Source organism: Nomascus leucogenys, unplaced genomic scaffold (genome assembly GCF_006542625.1).
Source record: "Nomascus leucogenys isolate Asia unplaced genomic scaffold, Asia_NLE_v1 001336F_41199_qpd_obj, whole genome shotgun sequence".
NCBI classification, from domain to species: domain Eukaryota; kingdom Metazoa; phylum Chordata; class Mammalia; order Primates; family Hylobatidae; genus Nomascus; species Nomascus leucogenys.
The window spans coordinates 1,741-9,867 of record NW_022095874.1 but is presented as its reverse complement, the minus strand read 5'-3'; positions in this window follow the sequence as shown (position 1 = coordinate 9,867).

Sequence of the window (8,127 nt, the reverse complement as noted above, 5' to 3'; positions counted from 1 at the left end):
CTGATGATCAAAGCTGCTCGTGTCCCTTGGCCAGTCAAACTTCTGGATGCCATCAAGGAGGTCAGTGTGACCTAAGGATCATTGTTCTTTAAAAGAAAGACAAGTAGATTAATCTTGCAAGCAGCCCCTGAGGGTCAGGATATACAGTTAATCACTTGTTAGTGACTACCCTCTACCAAAATGACTATGTGCAAGCAATCCTGCCTGGAGGAAGCTAAGGACAGAGAAAGAAAAATAAGTAAAATAAACACCTGATGATTTTTATAATATAGGCTGGGTTACAGTATCCCCACTGACACTGTTCCTTTCCTTAATCTTAAGTTTGGGTGTTGACTCAGTCTTACTACTTCCCGCTGGCAAGGGGCATTCCTAGGGGGCTGAGGAATGGAACTTATTTACCTGCTGTTGAAAATACTCACATGTCCCGGGACTCAGGCAATTTTGTTGTAACATTGTTGAACAGGGTGTCAGGAGCTTCAGAAGGGCGATCTTGCAATCCCACATACATGGTGCCACAGCAGTATAATCCACAGGCAAGGAGTATTCCTGTTTCTATAGTCATAGCTAGAATTACCAGTAATTTTTTCCACCAAGAGGGTACTGACTGGAAGTATGAAGACAATCATTGGTTTAGTGACATCATGAGGTTGGACACAGCATTCAGTTTGTACATATCTTGAAGGGCCAGGGTGATGTTTCCTGAATTGTCTGGAATGTATACATAGCATTCAGTTTTCATTATGGCACAAGTTCTCCTTGTGCAGCCGTGAAGACATCAAGGGCCATGTGGTTCTAGAAAACTGCTTTTTTCACCATAGTCATCTGAGAGGTGATGAAAGAGATGCCTTTGAATGCATCCTTCAGCACATGCTGGATATAATTTGTTAGGATCTCAACATGTCAGATAACATTTTCTAAACTAACTTGGGGAACAAAAATGGAGAGGGGATGGTCATACCAGTGGAAAACTGACTTGGTCCATTGGTGTAACACATTTGGGAAATTTCCAGGTTGTCCGTTGGTTTTTTGCCAAATGGCCCTGGACCTGTGGGAATCCCAGAGCATATTGTCCTATCCAGCCAATGGGTAATCAGGGCCAAAGATTAGTCCCACATAGCCATTGCACTCCATATGAAGCTAGCCATTGAATTCCTGGCCTGTGTCCAATCGGTAGCAAACCAGTCAGTTTGTTGCAGCCCTGGAGTATGTTCACATTGGTGGGGGGAGCAACCAGCCCATATTCTTAGTGATATTTGGCCAGTTATCGTAAGAATGCTGGTTTTGTTTTGTTCCCAACATAAAGGGGCAATTTGATTTATGTGGCCAGTGGCAGGTTAAGGGTAGGGGACCACAGTCATTCAAAGATAATCATCCCAAGCTTGATAAAAACCTTCCTCAGTATAGTGGCTGTTAATAGTCAAAATTTGGGGGGCTGCCGAGGGAAATTCCTTCAGGAGAGGAGGAGGAGTGTATTCAAAAGTTTGTTGAACAGTCTGATTTATAGTAAAAGATTTTCTGTGACCTGGGTTGTGAAGCGTTATATTAATGCCAGGCCATAGCCTTACATTTCCTCGTGTTAGCACACCAGAGACCTGATTTTCTTTGGAATAATTTTTCGTAAAAATTTGTTACTGTACTCAGTTGTTTCCTTGTAAGAGCAAGACCCACCAAGGTAATACCAAAGTGCTAGAGATAGGTAACAGCCCTCAAACCCTACGAGCTTCTGTAGGCTGTCTGCATAATGCGCCCATTGTAGGATAAGATTGGTTTCAGCAGCCACCATAAGCCATATAGTACTGTGGTGCTTAGCAAGAAGGCTTTACTTATCTGTGGATGTTTTCTTAAAAAGCAGCTTCAGGTTTTTAGTTGGTTCACATGTCCTTTCAGGTCTATTAACCTGATAGGTCAGGCTGAGCGGGGGCAATTTTTATCCAGGTATAATGTACCCACGGTTTAACTCCTGCCCAGTTGATGAATGCGTGGTCAGAAGGACCTCATAGGGTCTTACCCTTTGAGGGGCTAGTTGGTGATCCAGTCCAGTCTCCCTCCAGGTTTTAAGTAGGACTTGGTCTCTAGCCTAGAAGGGGTGAAGTGGCCTGTCCGTGGGGAAGAAGCAAACTCATGAACAGAAGTCGGTATTTCATTTAGCAACTTTAAATAATGTCTAATAGCTCCTTCCCTTTCTAAGAATTTATAGCCTGATCTTAGCCCCAAGGTGGCTAGGAAAGGTCTCTCATACATAATTTCTAAAGGGCTCAACTAGAGCCTGTTTCAGGGAATGACCCAAATCGTCAGCAGGAGAGAAGGTAGTACTTTGTCCCAAGTTAGATTAGTTTCCTGGCACACGTTAGCAGCAGTTGCTTTTTTTTTTTTTTGAAACGGTCTTACTCTGTCACCCAGGCTGGAGTGGAGTGGCATGATCACAGCTCACTGCAACCTCTACCTCCCGGGTTCAAGCAATTCATGTGCCTCAGCCTCCCAAGCAGCTGGGACTACGGGCGTGCGCCACCATGCCCAGCTAATTTTGTATTTTTAGTAGAGACGGGGTTTCACCATGTTAGCCAGGCTGATCTTGAACTCCTGACCTCAGGAGGTGATGCCTAGAAGGTGAAGTTCTTAATCTGAAATGTAACATCGGGGTTTAGAAAACACAGGCCTGGACCAGGTGCGCTGGCTCACGCCTGTAATCCCAGCACTTTGGAAGGCTGAGACAGGAGGATCGCTTGAGCCCAGGGGTTCGAGGATATAGTGAGCTATGATTACACCATTGCTCTCCAGCCTGGGCAACAGAGTGAGATCTCTAAAAAACAAAACAAAACAAAACAAAACAAAACAAACAAAAAACCCAGGAGGATCACTTGAGCCCAGGAGTTTAAGGCTGTGGTGTGCTATGATCTCACCTGTGAATAGCCACTGCATTCCAGCCTGGGCAACATAGTGAGACTCCTACTGCTAAAAAGCAAAAAGAAGAAAAGGAAAAGAAAAATACAGACCCAGCGGAGTTCGGGGGGTGGGGAGGGTAAAAACAAGGAAGACTCCAGGTGTATTTCACTTGCAAGGTTGGTACTCTTGTGTTAAGTGACATACCTAGAGGGACAATTGCATTAGTACAGGAAGGGCATTCATTCTTACCTACTACAATGCATTCTTACAACAGCAGCTGATGATTTTTTTTTTTTTTTGAGATGAAGTCTTGCTCTGTCACCCAGGCTGGAGTGCAGTGGCACAATCTCGGCTGCAACCTCTGCCTCCCAGGTTCAAGCAGTTCTCCCTGCCTCAGCCTCCTGAGTAGCTGGGATTATAGGCGCTCACCACCAAACTTGGCTAATTTTTGTATTTTTTAGTGGAGACAGGGTTTTGCCATGTTGGCCATGCTGGTCTTGAACTCCTGACCACAAGTGGTCCACCCACCTCAGCCTCCCCAAGTGCTGGGATTACAGGTGTGAGCCACCACGCCTGGCCACTAATGATCTCTTTAAAGCAAAAATCAGATTCCATCACTCCTGGGCTTAAAACTCTTCAGTGAATTCCCATGGCACTTGGAATAAACATCCACACTCCTTACTGGGGATTACAGAGTGACTCGGCCCCTGTTGCCTTTCTGACTTCATCGCCCAATCTCCTTGCTTAATGCTCTCCACCGACACCATCCAAACATCTGCTTTTCCACTCAAGACCTTTGCATAGTTGACTCCTTTTCCTGGGATGCTTTTACCCTCATCTTCACTTGGCTGGCTCTGCCTCATCATTCATTTCTTAGTTTACATGTTACCTCCTCCAGGAGAACTTCTCTGACCACCCATTCTAAGGAGCCACCCAGTCATCCTTCATTAGTTGGTCCTATTTTAATTGTCTTGATAATCCTTCCCACTGTCTGATATGATTTGGGTTTCTTATTCTCTTTCATTCCCCACTAGAATATAATTTCCAGAAAGTTAAGATCTTCTTCTGCCTTGCTCACAGCTCCATCCCCACCGCCTAGAATGGCTTGCGAACCCAGATGTGACACTCAGTGAACATTGTGGAATGTTCAAATGTTGTTGAGATAAATATTGTCTCACTGTCCCCAAAATGATTTACAGGAATGTAATCAGCCAGTTACGCTGATTACTGAGATGAACAATGAAAAACAACGACCGTTATGCTTTTGGGACCCACTCTTCTCTGCAAGGCACTTAGAGCTAGAAGCAGAAAGCCTAAAGGCTAGATGCCTTTATTAATTGAGCAAGTGTTTATTGAATATCTTTCATGCTCATGGGTCTGTGTCTGGCCTGGGTCTACCACAGTGAAAAAGAAAAACTGGGCGGGGCATGGTAGCTCGTGCCTATAATCCCAGCACTTTGGGAGGCTGAGGTGGGCAGATCACAAGGTCAGGAGATCAAGACCACCCTGGCTAACATAGTGAAAACCTGTCTCTACTAAAAATACAAAATTAGCTGGGCGCGGTAGTGGGTACCTCTAGTCCCAGCTACTCAGGAGGCTGAGGCAGGAGAATCACTTGAACCCAGGAGGCAGAGGTTGCAGTGAGATGAGATCGTGCCACTGCACTCCAGCTTGGGCGACAGAGCGAGACTCCGTCTCAAAAAAAAAAAAAAAAAGGAAAAAGAAAAACAGTTCCAGTTGTTTTAAGGCTTCCGTGGATAAAGGTTTAGAGCCGTTAGAAGGAAAAAATTCTCTAAAAGATGAGCAATATTCTCAAGGGGAGGCTAGGTGAGCTCCATGCATTGAGACACTAAAACAGCCTATCTTGAACATTGCTTGGGAATGGAGGGGCTATGAAAGCAGAAATGGAGTGTGTACTAAAGACAAATTGTTCACATTGTTAAAATTTTTGCTATGAGTCCATTGGGGATACAAAATGACAAATAGATTTGAAAAGTAAATACTTGGGAAGAAAAAGATATAGAATGAGCTGATTCAAATAAAGGGAAATGTAGCAAATGCACTGGAATCTTTTAAGTTTGTGCATTATGAATGAATGCATATATATGTTCCTTTTCAGCTGGAGTTGGAATTACCCAATGAAGTTGTTCTTTTTTTTTTTTTTTCTGAGACGGAGTCTGGCTCTGTCCCCCAGGCTGGAGTGCAGTGGCATCATCTGGGCTCACTGCAAGCTCCGCCTCCCGGGTTCACGCCATTCTCCTGCCTCAGCCTCCCGAGTAGCTGGGAGTACAGGCGCCCGCCACCACGCCCTGCTAATTTTTTTGTATTTTTAGTAGAGACAGGGTTTCACTATGTTGGCCAGTATGGTCTCAAACTCCTGACCTCGTGATCCGCCCACCTCGGCCTCCCAAGGTGCTAGGATTACAGGCTTGAGCCACCGCGCCTGGCCTGAAGTAGTTCTTAAGAAGGCTACTTAAAACCAGTAACATGAAGGTGAATCTGTGGTTTGGAGCTCCCCCTACAGTTTGTTTGAAGACTGGTCTCTCCATCTCCAGGAGAAATGACCACTTTGGAAAATGAGTTCTTACGCATGCTTGGAAATATTTTTAATGTGTATATATTATTTAAATTTATGTTTAAATGTGTACATGAGGAATCTGTTTTATGTTAGACATATTTTTTTCTTTTGTTACCTGCTTGCCAGCTGTGGACCGTATAATTTATTTTCCAATAAGTCAAAGTCTTTGTTTTAGGTCAGTGCCATTTTCAAGGTTGCGAATTTCAACAAGAGTTAAATGACACACGAAACTTTATGGCTATTTGAGAATTGGACATTTTGAATGAGAGATTTTGTCATTTTATATTTGGTTTACATATTTCTTTTCAAATATAGGGCCTGAATTATGACCAAGCACTATAACTTTTAATGAGGGATAAAGAATTGCATGCCACTCTGAAAAATACTCATTTAGTTAGTCATTTGACAAATATTAATTATCATCTATGTGCCAGACACTGTTTAAGGCATTAGGGGATAAAGAATTGCATGCCACTCTGAAAAATACTCATTTAGTTAGTCATTTGACAAATATTAATTATCATCTATGTGCCAGACACTGTTTAAGGCATTAGGCACATATCAATGAACAAAGCAGACAAAAATTTCCCTGCCCTTGGGGATCTTGTAGTTTAGTGATGGATGAAGGAGTGGTGGATTCTAAAAATTATCATGATAAAGAAGTCAATTACATAGTGTATGAGAAGGTTCAAAGTACTGTGAAAGCAATGGGCCCTGGCACAGGAAATCAGATTGAAGGAAGGGAGAAGCAGTGAGGCAACTGCAATTCCAAATAGTGTGGTCAAGGAAACTCCCATTGAAAAGATTCGAGAAAAGACTTGGAGGTAAGAAGAGCTTTCCAGGCAGGGAACAGCAAGTGCAGAGGCCTTGAATCAGGAGCTTGCTGGTGCATTCAAGGCACAGTAAGGGGGCTCAGCGTGCCCTGGAGTGGAGTGAAGGGGAGTGTAGCAGTAAATCATGTAGGGCAAGAGTCAGCAAACCAATGCAGCCTGTTTTTGTAAATAAAGTTGTATTGGAACATGGCCATGCTCGTTTGTTTATGTATTTTCTGTGGCTGCTTTCATGCTACAACCACAGACTGGAGTTGTTGAGACGGAGATGATCTATCCCACAAAGACTAACATATTTAACTGTCTGCGTCTTTATAGAAAATATTTGCTGACCCCTGCTGTAGGTAAGATTTCACAGGCCACTGTAACAATGTTGACTTTGACTCTGAGAGAAATGAGAAGCTATGGGAAGGATTGAGCAAAAGAGTGACAGGATCTGATTTGTGTTCTGAAAGGATCATTATGGCTGCCATGTTGACAAATTTTAGGGAAAAGGCCGGGAACAGGAAAACCAATTAGGACTGTGGTTCAAAAGGTGTACCAACCAGGCACAGTGGCTCATGCCTACAATCCCGGTGCTTTGGGAGGCTGAGGTGGAAGGATCTCTTGAGGCCAGAGTCTGAGATCGCAGCAGCGAGCTATGATCACAGCACTACACTCTAGCTTGGGTGACAGAGTGAGACCATGTCTTTAAAAAAAAAAAAAAAAAAAAAAAAAAAAGTGCACCAATGTGCTGCCAAGACACTACAGCAGATTAATCTGGGTGCAGCTGGGTATTTTAAATTTGTGAAGGATTCATAGCAATACCCAACATCTGTTAGATATTGTATGAGCTTCTAGCTAGTAGGTATAGTTCACAGTTTCAACATCAGATCATGCCACATTCCTTTCAATGATACTGTGTCTTTGTGAAGCTGGGTTTTTGGCAAGTGCCCTATGCAAATCAGTGTGGAACAGGAGGTGATGCTGGTAGTATCCAACTTGATTCTAAGGTTTGAGATGTACAGTACCCAACTGGCATACATATCCCATTAGCAAGTGATTGTGGCTAAGAGTAAAGTTTTCTTTTAACTTAATTATATTATTTTTCAGATGGCACCTTACTTGTTAGAGCGTTGTATTAGTTTCTAGTCGCTGCTCTAACAAATCACTACAAATGACTTCAAAGGTTTCTGCCCCAAGCAACTGAGAAATGGCATTACCCTGAACTGAGATAAAGAAAATTGTGTATGAAGCAGGTTTTTTTTTGTGGGGGTAGGAGGGCAGATGAGAGATTCAATTTTATACATGTTTAAGAAAGAAGATACAAAGAGAAGGAAATGATACACATTCTGACCAGGGCCTTTCTCCAGATTGTCCACCCATGAGCCCTTTAGGCTGTTGTGTTTTGACTTCTCACTCAAAACATGGACTGAGCAAGTACAGAGGTGCCATGTTAGAGAGAGGAGACTCAGCAAGCCTTGTCTGACTCAGAGTCTTAACTAGTTTGGGGCAAATGGAGCTCTGTTTAAGGGAACAGAGAACTACAGGGTTCCCATGTTAAAATAATTATGTCAAAAGATTGAGCAGGATTTTAGAAAGATGGAGGCAGCAGTGTAGTTTTGAATCTCCTCAAATCCTCTCGTGGAAATAGATCAAACCAAACAAAAAACCCGTAAGTAGCCTTTACCACAAAACTAGAGGACAATTTTCCCTATGAACCCCAAACAAGAGGGTGGGGCAAACCATCACCAGTGGGCACCAGACTTGCCTGGTATGGCATCCACACAAGAGGGAGTGGTAGACAGTATGCCTTCAAACTGCCAGCAGAAGTTCACTGGAAAGTACCATGGGCCA